This window comes from Chiloscyllium plagiosum, chromosome 10 (assembly GCF_004010195.1).
Source record: "Chiloscyllium plagiosum isolate BGI_BamShark_2017 chromosome 10, ASM401019v2, whole genome shotgun sequence".
In the NCBI taxonomy this organism is placed as follows: Eukaryota; Metazoa; Chordata; class Chondrichthyes; order Orectolobiformes; family Hemiscylliidae; genus Chiloscyllium; species Chiloscyllium plagiosum.
The window spans coordinates 79,622,248-79,649,880 of NC_057719.1; the positions used below are offsets into that span (position 1 = coordinate 79,622,248).

General features: G+C 42.7%; 1 long non-coding RNA gene across 1 annotated transcript in view; it reads right to left on the bottom strand.

Annotated features, from left to right (window-relative positions):
* The window catches only part of LOC122553814, a 37,108-nt gene extending 10,115 nt beyond the window's left edge, over positions 1 to 26,993 (bottom strand). The window contains exons 1-2 of the long non-coding RNA XR_006312854.1: positions 26,869 to 26,993; positions 17,644 to 17,726 (exon numbers count right to left, since the gene is read on the bottom strand). This is a non-coding gene — a long non-coding RNA (uncharacterized LOC122553814). The remainder of the gene's footprint in view (positions 1 to 17,643; positions 17,727 to 26,868) is intronic.
* Positions 26,994 to 27,633: the final 640 nt, after the last annotated feature.

Genomic DNA, 27,633 nt, shown 5'->3' on the forward strand with positions numbered 1-27,633 from the left:
CATACCAAGTTGTGGGACAAGTTCACAAAAACTCAAGGCTGGTTGAGCAGTGAATGACCAAGTTGTGTGTAATTGTCTGATGAAGTAGTGATCGCAAAGTGCATCATACTGAACTCTTAGCTTTCACTGGCCTTGATAAATAGAGACAGATACAAGAGCACAGTGTTTTACTGAGCTTATGGAAAATACATCGACCGGATCGTGACTATGGTTTCCAATTCTGGTCACCAGGAGGATGTGAAGGCTTTGAACAGGTTGCAAAGGAGTTTTACTAAAAAAAGCACCAAGAATGAGTGATTACAGACAAGTTTAGATTACTTCACTAACAGCCAAGAAACCTGAGAAGATTCGATGGAGGTGGATAAATTTCTGAAGGTTCAGATAATATAACCAAAAATTGTTTTCAGTGGCTGAAAGATCAATGATTCAGATTCTAATTGTTCAGGAAAAGAACCACAGAAGTAACATTATATAAGGATTTGAAGTATACTCCTTCCCCGAAATCGAGGTGGCTACTGATTCAAATTAATGTTCAGGAGAAGATTGGATAACCGAATGGTGTGAAGGGGTAAACAAAGATTGGATTGGTGAGGGCTAACGTTCTGTCTGAGCTGTGCCTGCATGCAATGTTCCACGCATTGTGATTGATATGCTAATCAAGGCATGGGCTTCAATTTCCAGAAGTCACTGCAGCCGGTAAGAAAATTAGAGGGAACGCTGGAGGCGGTGGGGGGGTGGGGGGGGGGGGGGGTGGTGGCAGTGAAAGGAATGATAGGATTTCTTTCTGAAAGAACCATTGCGGACCCAATAGGCTGAAAGGTCTCCTTGTGGTTTGCGCCATTCCAAACAATAGGACCCAAGATTCACCATCAGGGTACTTGACAGACGCTCCAATTTGACAGAGAAATAATGCAGCAGACTTAGAGAGGGTACGACGGACGAAGTCAGGCGTCAGGGAAAGAATGTTAGGGTCAAGGCCTGCAGCAGGGAGAGGAGCTCAAAATGGAGTCAGGCCACAGTGAGAGCATGGGAAAGACCCCCAGTCTAGCAGTGGAACGGAGATCTGTCCATCAGACGAGAAGTACATGGGCAAATCTACAGCAGGGCAGCAAGCTCTGGAGGCAGCCTGCAAAGCAGTCCAGGAACAAAGGAAACACTCAGAGCAGGGAACGTGGCAAGCTGCATGAATCTGTTGGCTGAACACTTGGCTGAACACAGAGCTCTATGGTTGCCATTTCTGGGTGAACATGCAAATGGCAGGTGAGAGTGCGTCTTCTGGACTGTGCGAGTGGCCCAACTGCGCCAACTGAGATTACTACTCTAAATGCTATTGGCTGACTGTGGACCTCAATCACATTGGATAGCTGGGCTTTAGCCAAGGGATGAGATTGATAGGGTAAGTACCTGGACGGTTGAGGGCCTTCGCCTCACATAGATGTGTTGAATCCGAGCGTGTGGCATCTTGGGGAAGGCCACTGAGGGCATCACAATGATTGCCCACTCACCTCACATTGATGGCAGTCAGCCATTATTTTACCACAGCAACAAGGTGCCATAAACACGGGATTAAAGATATCGCACGGCGCAAGCAAATATTGCATCAGTAAAGGAAAAATCAGAAAAAAAATGGGACATAAGAGGGCACGGTGTCTCACAGTGCCAGGGTTTGAGTTCAGCCTTGGGTAATTGTCTGTGTGGAGTTTGCACATTCTCCCCGTGTCTGCGTGGGTTTCCTCCGGGTGCTCCGGTTTCCTCCCACAATCCAAAGATGTGCAGGTTAGGTGGGTTGTCCATGCTAAATTGGTCACCATAGTGTCCAGGGATGTCTATGTTTAATGGACTAGCCATGGGAAATGCAGGATTACAAGGATAGAGTAAGGGGGCTGTATTTGGGTGGGATGCTCTTCAAAGAGTTGGTGTGGACTTGCTTGGCTAAATGTCCTTTTTCCACATTGTAAGAATTCCATGGTTCAATCCACACTACCTAATCAATTCAAATCCTTGTATGAAAATGAAAAGTGCAGGGAAGGTTTTGAATGTCCTGGTATTGTCCAATGTTCCACTTAGTTTGCAGGTTACAGTATTACAGTACAGCTTTCTAAACATCTCACTCTCAAATGAAGGGATCCAGAATGCCCACATTTGTCAGATCTTGATGAAGGACTTCCCAAGGCTCCACTGTATTTGGATCCTTCCCTGTCTTCAGTGGTGCGCGATGGTGAAACCTTTCTTTGTTTCCTAGCTTCGCAGTAACTTCGATCCATGCCAGAGCATCAGCCTCCAGTTAGTGTTTATGGCAGTCAGCCTACTAACTAAAGTATGAGCAGCTCAGAGCATGAATCCATAGATCCACCAGAATCAGCTTCAAGCTCAGGAGAATGGAGATGTGGCTACCTTCAGATCATCAGAGGCTGGAATCCCATCTGATGAAGGTATTCCTTCCAATGGGTTGGGGGGGGGGGAAGGAGGTAAACAGAACTTATTCATCCCAACTGCCATAAAAAATGGCCAAGAATATGGCTCGAAATTGAAGTCTTAGCCAGGAAGAGGCTTTGAGACTTAGGAGTGGGGCATGGTATGAGGAAGTAATGGGGAGGCAATGGTCAAGTGGGATTATCATGAAGCTGTTAATCCAGAGGCCTAGAGAATGTTCTGGGAACCCGGGTTTGAGTCCCTCCATGGCAGATGGCAGAATTTCACTAAAGAATCTGAAATTAAGAGCCTAGTAATGACAATGAATCCATTGTTGATTGTCAGAAAAACCCATCTGATTCACTAAAGTCCTTCAGGGAAGGAAACTGGTGTCTTTACCTGGTCAGGCCTACACTTGACTCCAGATGTGCAGCAATGTGATTGACTCTTAAATGCCCCAATTAGGAATGGATGAATAAATTTTTAAGTGAAAATGAAGAAATTGTTAAGGGTCAAGTATTATTGGTTAAAAGGGGTACAGTGAAAGACTTCAGGGGAGGTGTAGCATATTAGCATTCTATGATATAGTCATCAATGATGCCATGGTGAGGACAGAACAAGATGGACATGGGACCTGTGATTCTAGGGTCTCAGAATGAGTCCCTCATCCTCTCCCTAATGTACTGTGGTATGTTTAATAAAACCCGTTGGTTTTAGCTTGCCAAAGTGCAAAGCTTATCCTACTACAGCTAGACATTTGAAAATTACCAATTGCCTCAGATGCATCAGTATCCTGGGGCGATCACTGGGATCAGAATTTTAAAATTGCACCGCTACTAGGTCCCAACTCCACAATCTTTTGCAACCGTGGCCCCAGTTGATGCAAAATAAAAATCGACGGCAACCTTTCCTTTCACAACTCCGATGGCTTCGGAGATGAATCCAGCTCCAGTGAAGAAAAGTTCATGAAACCATCCATCGCTGGAGACGGGAAAAGATTAACCACGGGGACAGCTGATTTCGGAATCCCCAACCCTTAGAAGAATCCCGAGGGATGAATACAATTAATTGTAAGGCCAAAGTCAACAATAAGAGAATTGACAGTCCGGAATATTACAGGCACCAACTCAGGTGCGGGACAAACTGAGGCTCTCGACTGTTTAACAGGGTGGAACGACACTCAGGCTTCATTGAACATCACTGCTTTCAAGAGGGATGTTAAACTAAAAGAGCTGGTTGACAGGTCTTAAAGAGAGAACATCACATATCCTGTGTGCCCAAGCTATGGATATATTTATATATTTATAAAGAACTGGAACAGTTTATTAAACAGCCCCTGTTAAAGTTGACAGGATATCAGGATCACCAGGAACACCATTTAAAAAAAAAGTGTAGCCTTAGCATCGCCATTAATTAAAGGACTCTATACCATTAGTAGACCCTGTTATAGGGGGGATTATATAACTCTTTTATGTTGGGTATGGCCTCAGCCTGCTTTCCTATTCAATTCAGGATCCTCTGTGTTTGTGTAGTTTAAGACCCTGTGCTAAAGGATAGCACACTTATAGCCCCAGTGTGTACCACATTGCAAGATGCATTAAGAGTGTTAAACAAAAGTGCTGGGCCTCAGCTATTTACAATCTATGTCAGTGAGGTGGTTGCGAGGTACAGGTATAAAGTATTCAGTTTTGCTTATGATACAAAGTTAGGTGGGAGAGCGTGTTGTGGACCATAGCACCATGAGACATGGGAGCAGAAGTAGGCCGCCGAGACTGCTTCATCATTCGGTGAGATCATGACTGATCTGGTCATCCTCAACTCCACTCTTCCCCCAACCCTTGATTCACTTTCTGATGGAAAATCTGTCCACCCCAGTCTTGAATGTACTTAAAGACACAGCCTTGACAGCCCTGTGAGGCAAAGAAACCACGAAGTGATATTGACAGGTTAGCTAAAGTGGGAAAGATCATGACAGATAGAATATAAGGTTTGAAATAGTAAGGTTGGCCATTTTTGGATGGAAAATAGAAAAGTACAGCATTTTTAAAATGGCAAGAGACTTGGGAAACTTGGGATGGAAGTGTTCTTGTGCAAAATCAACGAAGATTAACTTACAGCTATAGCAATTGGAAAGCCAGTAATACCGTTAGCCTTCATTAGAAAGGGATTGGAGTTAAGAGTAAAGATCATTATTACCCCATACAGAGCATTGGCAAGACCCTGTCTGTAAAGGCTTGGTCTCCTTAGCCAAGGAACTACATATTTGCATTAGATAGAATGCAGCAAAAAAAAAATCAAAAGATTGATTCCTGGGTTGAGGGAATTGTCTTAGGAGATTGAGCAGACTGTACCTACATTCTCTAGAATTTAGAAACTGACAGGTGACCTCATTGAAATATATAAGGTTCTTTAGGGGCTTGTAAAAGTAGAAGGTTCCCCTAGTGGCAGAGAGTAGAATATGGAGTTACAGAAGGGATGACCATTTCAGACAGAGGAGAAATTTCTTCTCTCAAAACTTTGTGAATCTTTCAAATTCTCAACTCCAAATTTCTGTGGCAGCACAGTAGTTGAATGTCTTTAAAACACCAGTCACTAGATTGTTGGATATTATGAGTATCAAGAGACATAGGTGCAGTGCAGGAAGGTAGAGCTGAGGTAGAAGATTAGTCATGAATCATATTGAATGGTAGAACAGACTTGAAGGGCTGAATTACCTTCTCCATCTCCTACCTACTGTATTCTTAAGATGCACTAGAGCAATTTACTAAGGTTTCTTCAGCTGGATCTTCCTGCCATCATCTAGGACATCAATGTCAATGGAAATATGGGGCGCCATCATCTCCAGGTTTTGCTTCAAGCCATCCTAACTTGCTTCATATTGGACTAAATTTTCCTAAAACTTGGTTAAATGTCAATTTCAGGGACTTTCATGAAGGGTTTTTCTCTATGCAGCCCTATTGAGCTATGCCCTGCAATTCTCTGTTGCTCAATGCATTATGTACACACCATGCCTCTACAGCATCACTCCTGCATTCACCGGTGATGGAAATGCTCGCTGCTGCTGGGACCCTTCCAGTTTCCTGACACCAAGCCCATGTTTAAAACCCAACAGGGCATCACGTCAAACAGTGTCAACCAGGAATTACCCTTCACATAGACATATTCCAAGGGAAATAAAATGGACAAGTTTCTAAGGCACTTAAGTGACCACAGACAGCATTTCATTGGAAATAGTATATCTTATTTGTAAAATTATTGGCATTTTAAGTCATTATCTGTCTGACCAACTACCATAGTAGCTGAAGCTACAGGAATGAAATGACAGTGCCCACCCTTCTTAAGTAGAACTACTCTTTCCCTGATGCCCATCATAACATAACATCTTGTCCGAGCTCAAAGTTGTAAAACCATCAAACAGTTGTTAATGTTAACTTTTTTTAAACAATCAGTAAAGTGAAGAAAGAACAAAAAGAAAAGGTTTATTTCTTTCCAGGAGTAAACTGGAACAACTTTCGAGCAACACATTCACAGTCAATGGACAATGCCTTCACCTGACACATCTCCATTGGGAACCGAATGCCAATTAAGTCATGTCAGGCATTTTATGCCTAGTGTTGCTACGTTCTGTAATGATAAATGTGAAGTTCCTCCTGATTAATGCCTCCATCCTCCTTGTCAGAAGACTGCTTCTGCTCTCCCAGCTCTTCAGCCTCCATCAGTCCTTCCTCTTTGCTTGCTCCAGTTGTGCAGACCCAGCTTGCTAGAGTCATAGTCATAGAAATGTACAGCATGGAAACAGACCCTTCAGTCAAACTCTTCCATGCTGACCAGACATCCCAACCCAATCTAGTCCCACCTGCCAGCACCTGGCCCATATCCCTCCAAACCTTCTGATTCATTTACCCATCCAAATCCCTTTTAAATGTTGTAATCGCACCAGCCTCCATCACTTCCTCCGTCAGCTCATTCCATACACGTACCACCCTTTGCATGAAAAAGTTGCCCCTTAGGTCTCTTTTATATCCTTCCCCTCTCACCCTAAACCTATGCCCTCTAGTTATGGATTCCCCCACCCCAGGGAAGACACTTTGTCTATTTGTTCTATCCATGCCCTCCATGATTTTACTAACCTCTACAAGGTCACCTCTCAGCCTCCGACGCTCCAGGGTAAACAGCCCCAGCCTATTCAGCCTCTCCCTGTAGCTCAAATCCTCTAACCCTGGCAACATCCTTGTAAATCTTTTCTGAACCCTTTCAAGTTTCACAACATCCTTTTGATAGGAAGGAAACTAGATTTGCACGTAATATTCCAAAAGTGGCCTAACCAATGTCCTGTACAGCTGCAACATAACCTCCCAACTCCTGTATTCAATACTCTGATCAATAAAGGAAAGCATACCAAATGCTGCCTTCACTATCCTATCTACCTGCGACTCCACTTTCAAGGAGCTATGAGCCTGCACTCCAAGGTCTGTTTGTTCAGTAACACTCCCTGGGACTTTACCATTAAGTGTATAAGTCCTGCTAAGATTTGCTTTCCCAAAAGGCAGCACTTCGCATTTATCTAAATTAAACACCATCTGCCACTTCTCAGCACATTGCAATTACTTCCCTACCTTCCCACAGTGTTCTAACGTACACCTGATCAGGTCCTGGGGATTTATTCACTTTTATGTGTTTCAAGACATCCAGCACTTCGTCTTCTGTAATATGGACATTTTTCAAGATGTCACCATCTATTTCCCTACATTCTATATCTTTCATGTCCTTTTCCACAGTAAACACTGATGCAAAATACTCGTTTAATATCTCCCCCATCTCCTGCGGCTCCACACAAAGTCCGCCTTGTGAGCTTTGAGGGGCCTTATTTTCTCCCTAGTTACCCTTTTGTCCTTAAAGTATTTGTGAAAACCCTTTGGATTCTCCTTAACTCTATTTGCCAAAGCTATCTCATGTCCCCTTTTTGCCCTCCTGATCTCCCTCTTAAGTATACTCCTATTATCTTTATACTCTTCTAAGGATTCAATCGATCTATCTTGTCTATACCTTACATATGCTTCCTTCTTTTTCTTAACCAAAACTTCAATTTCTTTAATCATCCAGCGTTCCCTATACCTACCAGCCTTTCCTTTCACCCTGACAGGAATATACTATCTGTGGACTCTCAATATCTCATTTCTGAAGGCTTCCCATTTTCCAGCTGTCCCTTTACCTGTGAACATCTGCCCCCAATCAGCTTTTGAAAATTCTTGCCTAATACCATAAAATTAGCCTTTCTCCAATTTAAAACTTCAACTTTTAGATCTGGTCTATCCTTTTCCATCACTATTTTAAAACTAATAGAATTATGGTCACTAGCCCCAAAGTGCTTCCCCACTGACACCTCAGTCACCTGCTCTGCCTTATTTCCCAAGAGTAGGTCAAGTTTTGCACCTTCTCTCGTCGGTACATCCACATACTGAATCAGAAAATTTTCTTGTACACAATTAACAAATTCCTCTCCATCTAAACTCTTAACACAATGGCAGTCACAGTCTATGTTTGGAAAGTTAAAATCTCCTACCATAACCACTCTATTATTCTTACAGATAACTGAGATCTCCTTATAAATTTGTTTCTTAATTTCCCTCTGACTATTAGGGGTCTATAATGCAATGCCAATAAGGTGATCATCCCTTTCTTATTTCTCAGTTCCACCCAAATAGCTTCCCTGGATGTATTTCCGGGAATATCGTCCCTCAGCACAGCTGTAATGCTGTCCCTTATCAAAAACACCACTCCCCATCCTCTCTTGCCTCCCTTTCTTTCCTTCCTGTAGCATTTGTATCCTGGAACATTAAGCTGCCAATCCTGTCCATCGTTGAGCCATGTTTCTGTAATTGCTATGATATCCCAGTTCCATGCTCCTAACAATGTCCTAAGTTTATCTGCCTTCCCCCTTCAGCCTCTTGCATTGAAATAAATGCAGTTCAATTTATCAGTCCTACCTTGTTCTCTGCTTTGTCCCTGCCTGCTCTGACTGTTTGACTCGCTTCTTTTCTTAACTGCACCAGTCTCAGATTGATCTCTTTCCTCACTAACTCCCTGAACACCCCCCCACCCCACCACCACCACACTCCCCACCCCACCACCTTACCAGTTTAAATCCTCTTGAGCATGCCAAGCAGCTCTAGTAAGTCTCCCTGCCAGTATCTTAATCCTCTTCCAATTCAAGTGCAATCCGTCCTTCTTGTACAGGTCACTCCTACCCCAGAAGAGATTCCAATGATCTAAAAATGTGAATCCTTCTCCCATACATCAGCTTCTCTGCCATGCATTCATCTGCTGTATCCTTCTATTTCTATCCTCACTAGCTCGTAGCACCAGGAGTAATCCAGATATTACTACCCTCAAGAATCTCTTTTTTAAAATTCCTGCCTAACTCTCTATATTCTCCCTTCAGAATCTCATTCTTTTCCCTTCCTATGTCATTGGTTCCAATGTGTGTAATGACCTTGAGGACATTCTGCACCCTCTCTGAGACATCCTTGATCCTGGCACCAGGGAGGCAACACACCATTCTGCTTTTTCACATCTGTCTTTGCCTCAGACTAGAGAGTCCCCTGGTACAATCAATCACTTGGAACCCGACGTAAGCCTCATTGCATTAGAGCCAGTCTCAATGCCAGAAACTTGGCTGTTCGTGCTACGTTGCCCTGAGAATCCATCACCCCCTATATTTTCCAAAACAGCATACCTGTTTGAAATGGGGATAGCGCTACCTGCCTACCTCTCTTACCTTTCCTGGAGTTAACCCATCTATGTTACTGTATTTGTAACTTTTCTCCCTTCCTATAACTGCCATCCATCACATCCACTTGTTCTTGTAAATTCCTCATTGCCTCTAACTGTCTCTCCAACCGATCCATTTGATCTGATAGGATTCGCAACCAATAGCATTTATTGCGGATGTAATCCTCAGTAACACCTAAACTCTGTCTGGACTGTATTGCAAAGTCCGCCTTCTCCCAGAACCTCATATTTGGGAGGCCTATTCCCTGCTGAGGTAAAAAGGCTGCACTACATCTACACTCAGTCTGAGTCAGAGAGTTCCATAATGGTTGCTAAGGGTAACTCTTGTCTCCCAGTAACTATCTATGTAAGGCTTCCCAGCCATTTAATTTGAAATTTTTCAAATTTCTTTCAAACTCACTTTTCCTTACTATCTTCTTCCTCTACCTGAATAGTCTTCTAAAAGCCAAATGTTTGACTGTGCCCTACCCTTTCTCATTGCTCTCATTTCTTTCTTCGTGTACAACTTGAGAAATTTTCAGATGTCCATATGTAGGGCAGTGTTATATAAGAGCAAGTACTTTTTGTAACTGATATCTATGATGTATCAGAACTCAAACACCCTGTCTACAAAGTATTGTCTCCCATTGTCACAATGTTATCGCACATCTCCATAATTCCATAACTATTGGCACTTTCAAGCTCAAACTTACACAATTTTGATTACCCAGAATTTGCCCAGCTGTGATGATGACTTCCCGCCTGTAGTGGCATTGCTGTTTCTCATGGCTGCATCCGCCAACAACTATTTTCAATTCAACTATCCTGCTTTTGTAAATGCGCAGCAGTACACATTGTGATTTAGCTATTATTGATAACATTAAAAACGTTTATATCAAAGAAAGTACAGAATTATATAACTTTAAAATAAGGAGTAAACTGTGTCTGTGATCTTGGTCCTATTTTCATAGCATTTCTAAGACTCTCCCGATATAAAACATTGAGATGTACTATTACAGCCTCAAAATTCTCTTAGCTCCCTAAATCTGGCCTCTTGCACATTCCAAATGTTAATTGCTGCATCATGTCATGTTTTTCAGCTGCTAGGCCTTATGCTTTGGAATATTCTCCCTCCGCAGCTCTTCCAATGTTCTTTACAATTTACCTCTGACCAATCTTTCAGTAATTTCTCCTCATAGTTCCTTCTGTGGCGCATTGCTAAATTGTATTTGGGATAATCTGACATGTTCAAGACACTATAATCCTGCCTCAAAATTCTTATCAAATTTTGCCACTTTATTACCAATATTAATACTAGATAAAGTATGCAGAATAAATCAGGGCAGGAGGTAGAATTCCATCCATGGGCCCATATGTTTTTTCAGATGGATATTCAGGATCCAAAAGCACTGTTGGTAAGGAGAGAGAGAGAGATCCCTGATGTTTTGGCCATTTTATATCTTTCAAACAACATCATTAATGGGGAGGCAATAGCCTAGTGGTATAATCGCTAGACTATTAATTAGCTAATGTTCTGGAATCCTGGGTTCAAGTCCTGCCATGGCAACTATTGGAATTTGAATTCAATATAGAATCTGGATTTAAGAGTCTAACAATGATCACAAATCCATTGTCAATTGTTGGAAAACCCCATTTGGATCACAAACGTTCTTTAGGGAAGGAAATCTGCCATCTTGGCCTATATGTGACTCCAGGAGAAAGTGAGGACTGCAGATGCTGGAGATCAGAGCTGAAAATGTGTTGCTGGAAATGCGCAGCAGGTCAGGCAGCATCCAAGGAGCAGGAGAATCGACGTTTCAGGCATGAGCCCGAAACATCGATTCTCCTGCTCCTTGGATGCTGCCTGACCTGCTGCACATTTCCAGCAACACATTTTCAGCTCTATATGTGACTCCAGACCCACAGCAATGTGGTTGACTCTTAACTGCCCTCTGGGTAATTAGGGATGGGCAATAAACACTGACCTAGCCAGAGACTCTTTCCTCCCATGAATGAATAATTTTTTTTTAAAACTATTGCCTGAATATTTTGCTGCTGCTTGTAGCATCTTGCTGTTTGCAAATTGCATGCTTCCTTTTCTACATTTTAATAACAACCAGCACTTCAAAAAATACGACATTCTGCACTGGGTTGTCCAGTTTATGTTAGGCACTATATAAATTCAACTATTTTCCTTTTAAGTGCTGCCTCATACCCTAACACTCCCTGGAAATTCTAATAGAATATAAGGTGAATGAAGACCTGTTACTTGCCTCATTTCTTAGAAATAACATGCAAATTGAGTTAACCAAAAGAACAAGAGAGTTAATCACATATAAATAGGTGAGAAAAGAGTTAAGTATCTTTCTACCGGTTAATGTGAGGGATTTTGTTTTCAAACATAAGGCAGATTAATTGACTTCTGATTTTTGTTCTTATGAAGAACAGGAATCCAATCATGGTTTGTGGGTTAGTGGAAAATGTAGATACTCCATTTATGCAAATATGACCTATTACTTTCAAAAATGCAAGGAACAATTAATAGAATCCCCACAGTGTGAAAAGAGGCCATTCAGCCCATCAATTCTCCCCCAAACTACTGAATACCATCCTACTCAAACCCATCCCCTTCCTCGAATCCTACATTTCATATCACTAATCCACCTAGCCTGTACATCCCTAGGCACTACCGGGCAACTATAGCATGACAACCTGCACATCTTTGGACAGTGGGAGAAAACCGGAGTACTCGGTGGAAACCCATGCAGACAAGGGAACAGTGTGCAAACTCCACACAGACAGTCACCTAAGGATGCAATTGAACCAATGCTCCTGGTGCTGTGAGGCAACAGTGGTAAACACTTAGCCACTGTGCCGCTCAAATAAGGCACACATATTTATGCTTTAGCTGCAGGATAGTACATTATATGATACTGAGCACATGGTGGCTTAGTGGTACTGTCACTGAACTTGTAATCCAAAACTCTAGGCTAATATTCTGGGACATAGGTTTGAATTATACTGTGGTGGATGGTGAAGTTTGAATAAAAATGTGAGTTTAATGGTGAACATAACCATTGTCAAGTGTTGTAAAAGTCTATCTGGTTCATTAATGCCCTTTACGGAAGGAAATCTGCCAACATTACTCAGTCTGGCCTACATGTGACTCCAGACCCATAGAAATGTGTTTAATTCTTAATCGCCTCTGGGCAATAAATATCGTCTTAGCCAGCGGCACCTGTGTCCCATGAAGAGTTGAAAAAGAATATTATTTACGTGTTCTGTATGATGATACTATGGCTTTAAGAGGTGTATTTTTCCTGGTTTGTTTTTGAAGAGATAGAGGGGCCAAGTCATATTTTGGAACGCCACTAAGGTAAACAACTTGTGAGGCCTGAGTTTTTTTCAAGCTGGAACAATAGAGGCAGCCTGGATGGGTGGGGGGGGGGGGCACCCCAAGAACCAGGATTTTTAGACATTTTGTTTTTCAAGAGGCGTTGTTGCTGGGGTCTCAGCTGAACTTGGAAGCTGCAGTGCATCTCTCCCAGCTACCTTCTCTTTCAGCATTTTTTCTTGATGTTTTCTCATTCTGCTGCTGGAGTTGAGTGTGAGACTACCTATTTTTCTGAGCCTGCCTTTGTCAAGGTGTGTTTACGGGATGTTCCTACATTGGAGGAGTTATTGTTTTGTGGTAAAACAATCTATTATTGTGTTACGTTTTCCAGTTGAGTTAAGTTATTCCAATTTCTTCTTCCTTTTGTTGTACTTTAACTATAGTGGATGAATAAAGTGTGTTTTGCTTTAAATCCGGCAGTTTGACCAACTGAATTGCATCCAGAGCACGCCTGATACCTACCTGTAAAATAAGAAAAAGTTAGGATCTAGACTATCTTCTGAATATTTTGCGAGGGTTTGGTCTGGTCCATAATACCCTGATGTCTGTATGCACATCCTATTTGCTATTCTCACCATAATATCCCGATCTCACATTCATAATGGTGACTGTGAATGCGTAAATTTTACAATTATATCAGTGCAGGTGCAGCAGCAGCACCACTGCTGGCCAGACAGTGTAATTACAATGTTATGAGTTTACATTAGTAATTTCCATTCTAAACGTAGGCAAAGGAGCTTCCAATGGAAACATGAAAAGTACTGTGCATGTGACTTTAAAATAGGGACTGGAATGCATCTGAGTTCCCAGCCTTTCGCTCTGCTACAATTGAAGACTATGCAAGATAACTGAAGGGTGTTATTATAGCATGCCAAGTTTACATGGAAAGCTTTCAATATAACTGTGGAGGTCAGAATTTATAATAGGAAAAAGTGCAAACAGATGTTTGACCGTCAACATATCATCTAATGGCAGGTGCCATGTTATATGGTAGCAAGAATCAAACATTTAATTAGTTAAAGAAAAAACGTAAAATAAACACAGTGTTCCTCGCAGCAACACAAAAGGTACAAACCTCGCTGCAAAAAGTTACATCTGCAACAGATGTTTGCAATAAATCCTTAACAGAAATAGTGTGACTAATCCTGGGATAAAGTGAAATTGTTATAAAACTCAAGTTGTAAATTGGAACCATCTTTTCTCGTTTCTCCTGTCATTTCTGCAGCGTATCTGTCCACAGTTTTATCCCAGGAGATTAAATCATTTATTCCCCTATCCTGCAGCACACTTGCTAAAATTCAATTCAACAGCAGATAACTTGTCACAATGGTGAGATTTGGCACTTGAAGGTTTTTCATTGATGCATTGTCCAAGTCATACCATGCTCTTTTCCATATCTATTTCTTTTAACACTTTGTGGACATGGTTGATGTTTTCCAATGACTGAGTTAAAAAGACTTTCACTTTATAGATAATTTTTAATCAACCTTTTCAGAGATGCTATCACACACTTCTAGTGGGGGTGGGACTTGAACCCCAGCTCTCTGGTCAGAGCGGTAGCATTGAGGTACAAGAACCATACCTTTCATCCATGTCCTGTGTTTCACTTCATCAAGAATTCTCAAAGCTCTCACGCCCAATAAAACATATATTGAAGTACATATGGGAAATATGATAGTCAATTTGCACACAGCATGCTCCCACACACAATACTGAGATAATGACTTGACAGTCTGCTTTAGCGGGATAAACATTTTCCAAAAGGCAAGAGATAACGCCCCTGATCTTCTCCTTACGTCATCTTTTATGTTTATCTGAGAGGGAAACCTGGTATTGGTTTAACATACCATCCAAAAAGGAGTCCTCTGATACTATAGAAAACCCATCAGTATTGCCATGAAAGTCTCAAAAATTAAGTGCTGAAGTCTCTGGGGTGAGGCCTGAAGTGTAATAGAATGTACAAATAATGAAGATGATGCAACTGATGTTACTCTAACATCTGAAGTGGAGAATAGAGTAAAGAAAAAAAGGAGCATTTAAAGAAGGAGGTTTTAGACACTATGCTAGAGAGCTGTATTCAATAACCTGGAACATATAAATGTAAATAGTGTTGCAATATTGAAGGGAATGAGAGCCTTACTCTAGGATAAAGATGACTGAGGTTGCGAGAAGCCAAGAAGACATTTAAGCTTCAGAAAATAGAACAGCTTCCAAGAGTGTATATGTAGACAGTCAGCATCTAATTAGCTAAAGCAGAACTCATAACCTTCTGATTCAGGGACAGACTGCTAGCAACCTGACATTGCCACAAAAGGCTGGGTTTCACTGTGTCTCTATCTCAGCCTGATTTCTGGTCATTCACCCTCACTTCCTTCAGGGTTACACTGGAATGGTGAACACAATGGGCTGAATCTGACTCCAACTTGCCATTCCGCATTCTTCCTTCATATGTGTGCCAATCTTGGCTTAGTGTCAAAACTACTGTCTCCAAGTTAGAAGGGTTGTTATTTTTCCTGCAAAGAAACCATAAACCAAAATAACCAAATATACTGAATGACCCCCAATAATTTTTACTTCAAGGCAAATCACAACCAAAGCAAATCAAGCAAGAATGAATGGGCAAATGATACTTCAAGTAAAAAGGTAAATTTCAGTCCAAATTGTCAATAGAACAAAGATGTGTCACGCACAGCCATAACCATTCAGATACATATGTAGCACTATGAAGTTACATAACTCCACAATGTATTGTTCTTTGTTCACACCAGGCAGGTCCAGAATTCTATCCACCAAAAGCTTGCCTTTCAGAATTTCACAAGTACAATTATCTGACCGGTAAGATCCAGTTTGAGCCCTAATTGGAAAATGCCCAGCTCTTAAGCATCTTTGAGCTAGTCACATGGCTTTCCAGATTTTTAGCCAACTTGCACAATATCTGCAAGCACTCTTGTCTCCTTTCACGCCAAAGACAAAAACTGACATCTAATTTGCTTCTTCTGCTTACAAGTTGCAATGTGTTCCTTTCTGTATCTGTCTTCTCTTTGCATTTGCACTTCTGCGTTGATCATTGCTGTGGGCGGCACGGTGGCACAGTGGTTAGCACTGCTGCCTCACAGCGCCAGAGACCCGGGTTCAATTCCCGCCTCAGGCGACTGACTGTGTGGAGTTTGCACGTTCTCCCCGTGTCTGCGTGGGTTTCCTCCGGGTGCTCCGGTTTCCTCCCACAGTCCAAAGATGTGCAGGTCAGGTGAATTGGCCATGCTAAATTGCCCGTAGTGTTAGGTAAGGGGTAAATGTATGGGTGGGTTACGCTTCGGCGTGTCGGTGTGGACTTGTTGGGCCGAAGGGCCTGTTTCCACACTGTAAAGTAATCTAATCTAATCATCTTCACTGCTCCCCACACCATTCCACCCCCCTGCCATCTCTTCTGCTTATACCTCCCTTTTGTGTCTGCAGGTCTGCATGGTGTCTGACTACCATATGACTTCATCCGTAACATCTTCACCGCTGGCACTGCCTCCAGGACAAGGGTCACCAGTATAATGTTACATTGCTTATGATGGTGACATAACTAATGAGGTGGCTCTGACATCAGTAGGAGGGAAGACATCAGACCAGAAGAAGCATATGAAGAAATGGGGCTTACACATTACAGCAGAGAGCTGTATTTAGTAACCTGTAATTTACAAATATAAATAAAAGTGTGTCACATTACATCAATTTTAGAAGAGCAATAATTAAACACAAGGAGACAACAGCCTCAGGGACAACATATTAGCAGACACCCACAGCCCAGAGATACTCAAAACTAAATATAGCAGTATTAATCTCAAGCACAAGGTTGCAGCAAGAGAAATAGTCATCAATACAGGATCTGAAGGTAAAATAGAGTCTACTGGTCACATCTGAAAAGGAAAACTCTGCGGGAACAGCAGGACCTTAGAAAGCTTCAAAGACAAGACTCCAAAAGCCAGGAATACAAAAGAGGACTTTGACTGTGTGTTTCTATGTCATTACAAATACAAGCATTAGAGTGGGAAGACTCTGAAGATGAGAATAAGTATCTCAGAAGACTCAAAAGCAGAGCTACAAACCAGCAGCTTTCTAGAGAGTGGAAGCACAGAATCAGAATACTTTGACTATAAGAAGGGAAAATCCTAATTCTCAAATCCCCAAATCCAAAATCTTGTAATTATCCATGGAGGTGGCAGCTTTGGGAGGGACTATGCCATTACCTCAACTATGAGATAATACACAACACCCGCACCGTGGAAAAAACTGGAAGCGCTAGCTCCAGTGCTGTAGGCCAGCTTCAGGTTTGTTCATGGAGATACAGTAATGTCAAATCAACACACTTTTATGTGCTGTAGGCCCAATATCTGATGATGAAAGGCTAAAATACAAGAGCAGCACTGTGCTGCAGAGGCTGGATAAGAACACAAAACTGCAGATGCTGGAAACCAAGGCAGACAGGCAGGAGGCTGGAAGAACACAGCAAGCCAGGCAGCATCAGGAGGTGGAGAAGTTAACATTTCAGGTGTAACCCTTCTTCAGCAAAATGGGGGTGGGTGCAAGGGGAGCTGCAAGCTGTTTCAAGTTCTGGTGAGGCAACAGTTGTGAGCAGATTTGGGCTAAAAATCCCTAAAAAAATATGGTGTTGACTTTAGCGTCTTGCAGAGGTTTCAAGGAATGATCCTGGGGTTGAAGTGTTTGTTATATGAGGTGCGGTTGTGGACTCTGGGTCTGTCAACTCTCAATGGAGTTTTGAAGGTTGGGGGGGTGTCTGATTGAAACTCATTGAGAGGCCTGGTTAGTTTGGGTGTGGAGAAGACGTTTCCACCAGTAGGAGAGATGAGGACCCCAGGGCATAGCCCCAGAGTGAAGGAACCAACCTTTAGAACTGGATGAGGAGAAGTCCTTTCAGCCAGAATGTGGTGAATCTGTGGAACCCATTGCCACAGAAGGCAGAAGATGCCAAGTCATTGAGTGTATTTAAGACAAAGATAGATAGACTCTTGATTAGTGAGGGGATTATGGGAGGAGAATGGGGTTGAGGAATGTATTACCTGTGATCGAATGGTGGAGCAGACTCAATGGACCGAATGGCCTAGCTCTGTTCCTATATCTTACGGTCTTATAGCCTTGTGTTCTGGGAAGACAAAATGTGGAAGAAAGTATGACAGAGATTTACACATTGATTAAGACAATCACTGTGCATTTTACCCCAAATTAAATTTAGCTATAGAGTAGACAATTCTTAATGAGTAATCGGAGCATTGGATTTTTTTCATTGGTTTATATTGTCACATACAATCATGTGGGTGCAGAGCTTTGAAGTTTGAACTTAACTGGGGACCACATGGTAGTCAAACCAGGGAATGAGAAGTTGTTGATCTACCTTCAATCCAAGGAGCATTTAATGCTGTAACAGGTCATTCAATTTGCTACATAGGTAGAAATCAAGATTAAAAAAAAGACGTTAGTTCTGTGAGGAACTATTGGGGATTTTTCTGACCCTGCTGGAAAGCCCACCAAAACATCAAAAGGAGTAGGAGTCAACAGCATCAATCACACTCAGGTAGTACAGTGGCTCAGTGGTTAGCACTGCTGTCTCACAGCACCAGAGACTTGGGTTCGATTCCACCCTCCGGCAACTGTCTATATGGAGTTTGCTATTTCTCCCCACATCTCTGTGGGTTTCTGCCCACAGTCCAACGATGTGCAGGTTAGGTGGATTAGCTATGGGAGATACAGGGATGGGGTTTGCTCAGGTCTCAATGGGATACTCTTCGGAGAGCCAGTGGTGACTCGATAGGCCGAACGGTTTACTTCCACACTGCAGGGATTCTATAAAAGATATGTGTCAGGGCAGAACACAGGTGCAATGTGTTTCCTGCAGGAAGATGTGTGCTATAGATGTGGGTAGTTTGGACCCTTCAAGGAAATATTGTAAGTTAGCAGCACCCTCTTCACCTCAAACCAAAGGAAATGTTCTGTAAAAGAAAAATGTCTGAACAGTAGAAATTACACAGCAATGAAAATGTTCAATAAATTATAGATATAGAACAAAAGTTGAAAACAGCATTCCCAGGTCAGGTTATCACAGAATCATAGAATCCCTAAAGTGTGGAAACAAGCCCTTTCAGTCCAACTAGTCCACACCGACCCTCCGAAGAGTAACCCACACAAACCCATTTCCCTACCCTATTACTCTACATTTACCCCTGACTAACGCATCTAACCTACACATCCCTGAACACTATGGGATAATTTAGCACGGTCAATTCACCTGACCTGCACATCTTTGAATAGTGGGAGGAAATCAGAGCACCCGGAGGAAACCCACGCAGACACGGGGAGCATGTACAAACTCCACACAGACAGTTGCCCATGGCTGGAATTGAACCCGGGTCTCTAGCGCTGTGAGGCAGCACAAGAGTCAGCACAGATTCCAGGCCATCAACTTGAAGCTACAAAGTGTTTGAAACAAAGTGTATTGATAAAGGAACAGATTGTCTCAATACTGGAAGACAGCTTGCCATGGTTGAAGTCTGTGAACGTCACACTAGCAAACATAAAACTTCATGGTCCAGGAGGCATCGATCTTCAAGTGCGTGGGCAAATCATCATGAATTGTGGACAGAAAGGATTAGATTAGAGTGATAAGACATGTTCTGAAGAATCATTATATTTCATTGTTGAACACAACACAAATATTCAGCCAGGTTTCTTAGAAAGTGTAAGTAAAATATCCCAGATTGAAGACCAGAAAGAATTTCCAAATCCGTTTAAAGACTTAGAGTGATTGAAGCAGAGGATATAACATTACTTTGCAAGAAGATGCAAGAACCATCTGTGTGTACACCCTCAGAACAATTCCTCATCCTTTGAGGGGAGAAGTAAAATTTCAGTTGGATAGCATGAATGAAAGGAGGTTTATGTCACAAATGAAAGGACTGACACAATAGTGCTCATCCAAAGTGGATGCCAACAATGGATTCTGGCAAATACCTTAAAACACGTGTCAAGATTACTGATTGCATTTACTACCCCATTCAGGTGGCATTGTTTCAACTGTTCCAGCATTCGGGATCTCTTCTGCATTAGAAAGTTCACAAAGAACAATGTCTCAAATACTGCGAGAGAAACTGGGAGCCATTTTGAATACAGATAATATACTAGTTCATGGTAAAATGAAGAAAGATCAGAACCAGTTGAAAAGAGAGAACATACTCTTGTCAAAAATGTTGAGTCTTCTAGAACAATAACCAGCACTTCACTGGCAAATGAGGGCAAACTCAAACAAATTGATGCAGCTCCAAACTTTGACAAGGAGTGTGAAAAGGGTCAGAACTCTCTTCAAGGGAGTTCAAAATATATTCCAGCAAGTGCTGAAAGGTAATACAGAAAAACAATGTTTGACAATAGTGGAATTTTATTGATGTACAAGCATAGAATGTTTATATTAAAGTCAATGTGAAAAGAAATCATACAGAAATTCTAAGAGAGATATCTCAAGGTACAGGTTCACAGTTCCTTGAAAATGGAGTCACATGTAGACAGTTAAAAATTACAAACCACCAGGTTATAGTCCACCAGGTTTAATTGGAAGCACACTAGCTTTCGGAGCGTCGCTCCTTCATCAGGTGATATGTCCACTATCCCCTGATGAAGGAGCGTCGCTCCGAAAGCTAGTGTGCTTCCAATTAAACCTGTTGGACTATAACCTGGTGTTGTGTGATTTTTAACTTTGTACACCCCAGTCCCACACCGGCATCTCCAAATCATGACACGTAGACAGGGTAGTGAAGAAGGCATTTGGTACACTTGCCTTTATCGGTCAGTGCATTGAGTATAGGAAGTTGGGAGGTCATATGCAGCTGTTCAGCACATTGGTTAGGCCACTTTCAGAATATTGCATTCAATTCTGGTCTTCCAGCTATAGAAAAGGTGTTGTGAAACGTGAAAGGGTTCAGAAAAGATTTAGAACGATGTTGCCAGGTTTGGAGGTTTTGAGCATCAGGAAGAGGCTGAATAGGATGGGCCTATCTTCCCTGGACTGTGGAGGCTGAGGGGTGACCTTATAGAGGTTTATAAAATCATGAGGGGCATGGATAGGGTGAACATTCCAAAGTGGGGAAATCCAAATCTAGAGGACTTAAATTTAAGGTCAGAGGGAAAAGATATCAAAGGGACCTAAGAAGCAACATTTTAATGCAGAGGGTGGTGCGTGTATGAGATGAGCTGCCAGAGGAAGTGATTGAGGCTGGTACAATTTCAACATTTAAAAGGCATCTGGATGGGTATATGATTCAGAAGAGTTTAGGGAGATGTAGTCAAGTGCTGGCAAATGGATTAGATTAATTTAGGATGTTTGGTTGGCTTGGACGAGTTGGACCGAAGGGTGCATTTTCATGTTGTACATCTGTATGACACTAGGTATCACAAAGTGCAGGACAAGAACACAAACGTCAGCAAACATTCTGAAAGACATTTGGAATTACATCGTGTTGAGCCAGATATGTGTCATGCACAGCCAAATGCTTGAGATGGTAATAATAATGAGAATTATGTTGATAATTGTGTTAATGTTTCCATAAACTATGTAGATAATAAGGGTCTATTACTGAAATAGTATAAATCAGGTAGCAATAAAGCTGGGGATTGATGTACTATAATGATTTATGAACATCATAATCATGTAACTGATATGGCGAGTCTAACATCAGTAGAAGATAAGACATCAGACTAGAAGAAGCATATAAGTCAGACACAGTTGTATATGGTGATGAGGCTGAAAGGGGTAATGTTGGAGACTGTATTAAGCTGCATTCAATTTCAATGTCAAGATTAGAGTGGTGCTGGAAAAGCACAGAGGGTCAGAACCCCTCCCATTTATCTCTCCACCCTGGAGGCTCCCAGCCTCATTCCTGATGAAGGGCTCCTGCCCGAAACGTCAATTTTCCTCGGATGCTGCCTGACCTGCTGTGCTTTTTCAGCACCACTCTAATCTTGTCTCTGATCTCCAGCATCTGCAGTCCTCACGCTCACCTTCAATTTCAATGTGTCATATGGGTTCAGGTTGTTGTAAGACAGAACAATGTAAAGTAACTTTTACATAATTTCCATCATTCAACAAACTACATCTTGTTCAGGGCAAGAGTCTTTTCATGTTAAGACTCACAAATGGCTGTTCTTCCACCATTGTAAACTTAAATAGGCCTTTAGACCAAGCAAAGGGAAGAGGTTTAGTGGCAGATTCAAATACTACAGACAGTAGACGGGAGACCTGTATTTAGGAACCAGTAAGGTAAATAAATGAATTGTTCCACATGAGGCATCACAACTGATCCAAGGAAGACAAGAGCCATCAATGAATTTCTAGCACTGAAGTGTATAAATGATTCTTAGACATGGTGAAGCAAGTGGGAAAGTTTATCCTCAACCTAGCCAGTCATACTCAATTTATAATGAGAGAGCTTTTAAAGAAAGGTTAGCACTGAAGTCAAGAGCAGATGGAAACTTTACAAGCCTTACCAAATGATGAAAAGGTAACAGCCTCAAGGAATGTATGCATTGATACTCACAGTCCATTGATACTCCAGGACTAGTATCGACTGTAAATGTGCAGGTAGTGGTATTAAGGTGAAAGATTAAACAACATGGACAAGTATTTCTTACCCATGAAACTTCAAAACGACCATTTTATAATTGATGCAAACTGATCAAAGTCCCTTTCTAAACAATCTTAAAACAATTACAGATTGTAAAGACCTGTTAGATAAATTAGTATACTGCTTCCAGGTCAAAGGGCTAGAGACAAAAAAAACTGCGGATGCTGGAATCCAAAGCAGACAAGCAGGAAGCTGGAAGAACACAGCCAGCCAGGCAGCGTCAAGAGGTGGAGAAGTCGATGTTTCGAATGTAACCCTTCTTCAGGACTGGGGGTGAGTGTTGGGGGGTGCTGCAGATAAAGGGGGAGGCGAGGGTAGTGAGGTTTGGATATGTGAATACAGATAGAGGATATGCCGTGCTTGGTCAATGGGAGAAATGAATCCGGTTGGTGGCAGGGAGGAGTGGAAGGGAGGGGGAGAGGCTGGGAAGGGAGTCAGAGGATGGGAAGGGAAGTTATTTGAAATTGGAGGACTCAGTGTTGAGCCCTCTGGGCTGTAGGCTGCCCAAGCTGAAGATGAGGGGTTGTTCCTCCAATTTGTGATTTAGTTCATTGTGGCAATGGAGGACGCCAAGGATGCTCATGTTGGAAAGGGAGTGAGAAAGGGAATTAAAATAGGCGGGGACTGGGAGGTCCAGTCGGCCCCTGCGGGTCGGCTGAGATGCTCGGCAAACCTTTCCCTAAGTTTACGTTTGGTCTCCCTGATGTAGAGAAGACCACATCGGGAGCTCCTGATGCAGTAAACTAGGTTGGAAGAGAGGCAAGTGAACCTCTGTCTCACCTGAAAGGACTGTTTGGAGCCCTGGATGGAGGTGAGAGAGGTGGTGTACCACCAGGTTTTGCATCTTTTCTGGTTACAGGGGAAGGTACCTGGGATTTCATAGGGGTTGATGGAGAGAGTGGGGCAAACCAGGTTCTGTTGAAGGGAAAGGTCCTTGTGGAAGATAGAAAGGGGTGGGAAGGGGAAGATGTTCTTGGTGGTGGGGTCTAGTTGGAGTTGATGAAAGTGCTTAAGGATGATTCGTTGGATGCGGAGACTAGTGGGTGGACATCTGGGATGCTTGGGAGTGGAATGTCTCCTTGTCCGAACAGATGTGGTGGAGGCAGAGGAATTGGGAGAACGGGATGGAGTTCTTGCAGGATACTGGGTGGAAGGAAGAGGTGTAGACTAGGTAGCTATGGTGATCTGTGGGTTTGTTGTAAACATCCGTCTGGAGATGGAAATGGAAAGGTGAAGAAAGGAGAGGGAGGTGTCCCAGATGGACCAAGTGAATTTGAGGGTAGGGTGGAAGTCGAAGTCAATGAACTGCTCCATTTCAGCCCTGGGTGCAGGACGCTGTATCAATGCAGTCAACAATGTAACAGCAGGAGAGGTGGAGCACTGTGCCTGTGTAGGGACTGAAGAGGGGCAAAGAGGCAGGCATAGTTGGGGCCCAGCCAGGTGCCAATGGCCGCCCCCTGGATTTGGAGGGAATGGGAGAGGTTAAAGGAAAAGTGGTTGAGGGTGAGGTCCAGTTCGGCAAAGCGGAGGAGGGTATTGGTGGAGGGGGACTCGATTGGCCTATTGGAGAGGAAGAAGCGAAGTCTTGGAGGCCATCTTTGTGGGGTATGGATGTCTTGACATCCTGCAATGAAAACAGAGCTCCCCCCTTGTTCCCTCTTGTCCTCACCTACCACCCACCAGTGTCCGCATCCAAAGCATCACCTTAAACACTTCCGCCAACTCCAACTAGACCCCACCACCAAGAATATCTTCCCCTCCCCACCCCTCTCTGCCTTCCACAAGGACCATTCCCTTCGACAGTCCTTGGTTTGCTCCACTCTCCCTACCAACCCCTGTGAACCCCCAGGTACCTTCCCCTGCCACCGGAAAAGATGCAAAACCTGCTGGTACACCACTCCCTTCACCCTCATCCAGGGCCTCAAACAGTCCTTCCAGGTGAGACAGAGGTTCACCTGCCTCTCTTCCATCCTGGTTCACTGCATCAGGTGCTCCCAATGTGGTCTTCTCTACATCGGGGAGACCAAACATAAACTTAGGGAGCGGTTCGCCGAGCATCGCAGCCGGGCCCACAGGGGCTGACCGGATCCCCCAGTCACCGCCCATTTTAATTCCTCTTCGCATTCCCTTTCCGACATGACCATTCTTGGTCTCCTCCATTGCCACATCAAACCGAACCACAAATTGGAGGAACAACACCTTATCTTATGCCTGGGCAGTCTACAGCCTGGAGGACTCAATATTGAGTTCTCCAATTTCAAGTAACCTCCCTTCCCAGCCCATCCTCCTCCCTTCCACTCCTCCCACCACCTACCAGATTCACTCCTCCCATTGACCAGCCAGCCTCCCACCTGCCTTCACCTGTCCCCACTTCACCAGCCTGCCCCCACCATACCCTTTATCTGCAGCTCCATCTACAGCCAACCCCCCAGTCCTGAAGAAGTGTTATGCCCAAAACATCAACAGGTCAAAGGGCAGCACGGAATTCATGTTGCACTTGAGTATGAGGGCCAATGCCAGGCAGTCTGGTACTGAGGGAGAACCGCATTGTCGGAGGTGATACTAAACTGAGGCACCATCTGCTCTCTGAGGTGGATTTAAAAGATGCCAAAGAGCACAGGAATGGTGATCCAGCCAATATCTATCTCTCAGTTAGTATCACCTAAACAGATTATTAGGCAATTCCTATCACCTCCTGCGCACTGAGATCAGCATTTTCCACATTAAAACAGTAGCAATTAAATATTCCTTCAGATATCAAGCATTGTGGGACATCCCCAAGGATGTGAACGGCACTATATAAATGCAGGTTCTTCAGCTCAAGCTTTTTCTCCATGACGCTTGAATGGCCTCAGCACAAAAGGAACCAACCCATTCCACAGAGAATACAAATATTATGTGGCACATACCATTGCCAGTTAAATGGTCCTTGTATTACGAAAAACAGATGTGATATCTGCTGCTTTAAAATGAAAATTTAGGTGGTCTTACCCATTTTAATGCAGTTTCAATCATTGTCAGCAATGTATCTTTTTTTTTCTGAAGAACCACATTCTGTTGAAAGGACCAGATGCGGCCACAGAGTTTTTTAGAAAGACTCAAATTGTAAAAATATAGCAAAGCGTGAAAAACTGGTCAATCAAAAACAATGTTTATGTTCATTTGGGATTAATCCATGTATGGCCTGTATTAAAATGTTTTTTTATCCTGTTGATGTTTATTCAGGAAAGTAACTCAATTCTCCCGAGGGATAGAAGTAGCTGGAATTGAAACAAAATAGAGAACGAGTTCTAAGACACTATTGCTACTGATTCTGAAGGGGTTAATGCTGGAGACTGCATTAAGGTCCACCCGTCCTGAGGCTGTCATACAGGCCTGGGTGGGGATAAGGCAGAACATGTAGGCCTATAGCCACAAGTCCCCTCATAGTTTTTGCACTAATGTCAATTGTACCTGAGAAAAATGCAAAACCAAAAGCCAGTCTGGGCCTATGGTAATTTTATTGGTAAAAGCTGGATAATTCAGGTCAAATTCACTGTGGATCGTTGGAAACATCAGCCACATATTGAGCTTCAAGTGAAAGCATTTATGATCAGTGCCAAATGAAATGGAACTGTGGCATTTTCCAACACGGGTGAATGGAAAAAGTGAAGGGCAAGCAATTATAAGCCCCTCAGGACGCTCATGTGAAGCAGCAATAGAGAGGAGTCTTTGGAAGAGGCCTCAGCACAAGCCATGTGCCTGATCACGTTGGGGATAAATGTGTTGAGAGTTCATTTTCAACAAATGTGGCGCTGTGTTTTAATAGCTGCTATTAAATTGTGACCTTTCCCAACATATTATGTGAGAATTTAACAAAACCAAAGTTGTAAATAAACATCTCGTTCCAATTCTTGCTTCAGAACCCATTCTTGGCTCGGCTCCCAAACATTTCCTTGGTGTGCAGCTTACATTTCCCTGAACTATCACTTGTTAACCATTGATGCCTAGTGCAAGGGGCTCTTTGCTTTTCTTTTCGAAGACCAAAGACGGATTGAGTGATCACTTGTCCAATTGCACCAATTCTGTGAACTGCCTGGAAGTCACCACTTTAACATTCCCACTTGTTACAAGCCCCATGGGGGAAACCATAAATCAAAATAAATGCGTTTACTGCATGAATCCCGAATCAAGAAGTTACCAAAGAAGCTGAGAAAAACTCAGCAGGTCTGACAGCATCGGAACCATTTCTGATGAAAGGTCATCGATCTGAGATGTGAAATGTGTTTTTCAAACTCCACAAATGCTCTCTGACTTTATTTCAGATTTTTGGCATATTTGCAGTACTCTGCTTTTGTGAATAAATTATCAACAAGATTCCACAGATCCTTTAAAGAAATTACAACTCTTCTTTACTGCTTCTTGGTCAATGGTTTTCACATTGCCTCATCTTTGGGAAAATGAAAGCTTTACTCATCACAATGTTTTCTTTGCAACACATTTGAAATATATCAAGTTCTTAACATAATAAATACTTTAACACCTGTACATGGGTAACAACAATGATATGATGTGTTTACAAAACAGATTTCATTCCAAAGTGTTATTTTAAAATGTTGTAAAATCCAACACATTCACCTGGCTTTAAGACATCAGTGTTGTCCTGGTTCCTTAAACTCTCAACATGACGTCAGTAACCACCAAGTTCCAGTCTGCATCAGGCACAATTTTAATGTAAACAGCTACGACATCAAACTCCACTTTGGTCCTTAGTTTTGTACTTTTCCAGGAATACTAGTAAGCTGTGGTCTGTGATGTTTTTTTTTAACATTTAGATTGAACTTTAGACAGACTGGACCTTGGGAGGGGTCCAAATATTTGCTTATTGCTGGTAAATCATCTGGCTTCTAGATATTGGCAACAATGTATCGGACTGCAGGGAGTAAACTCCTATCTTACTCCCATATTTATCCCCTCTCACCTTCTTTCCCCCTGGATTCAGTAATTTCCTCACTTAGATGAAGGACCAGATTGTCACCAGCATTTTCACATTTTCCACATTCACCTCACTGGTCTGCACAGCATCAGACAAAATGAGAGGGAGTGTTGACAGAGCGTGGCATGGTGACTTTGCTGTTATCATTTGCCTCAATCTGTCATTTATTTCCATACTTGTCCCATTTTTAACTCCATTAATTCAGTGCCACCATTTCATCTCGTCTTCCTTCCATCCTAACACACACCTCCACTTTTGTTCTTTCTTTTCTTACCCTCTTTCCCTACCTCTGCCCTTGCTTGAAAACCTTTCTCATCTCTCAGGGTTTCCACTTCAGATGGAAGTTGGACAACCTGAAGCATAAGCAGCATCTCATTCTCCGTCGATATTGTCAGATCTGCCACGTG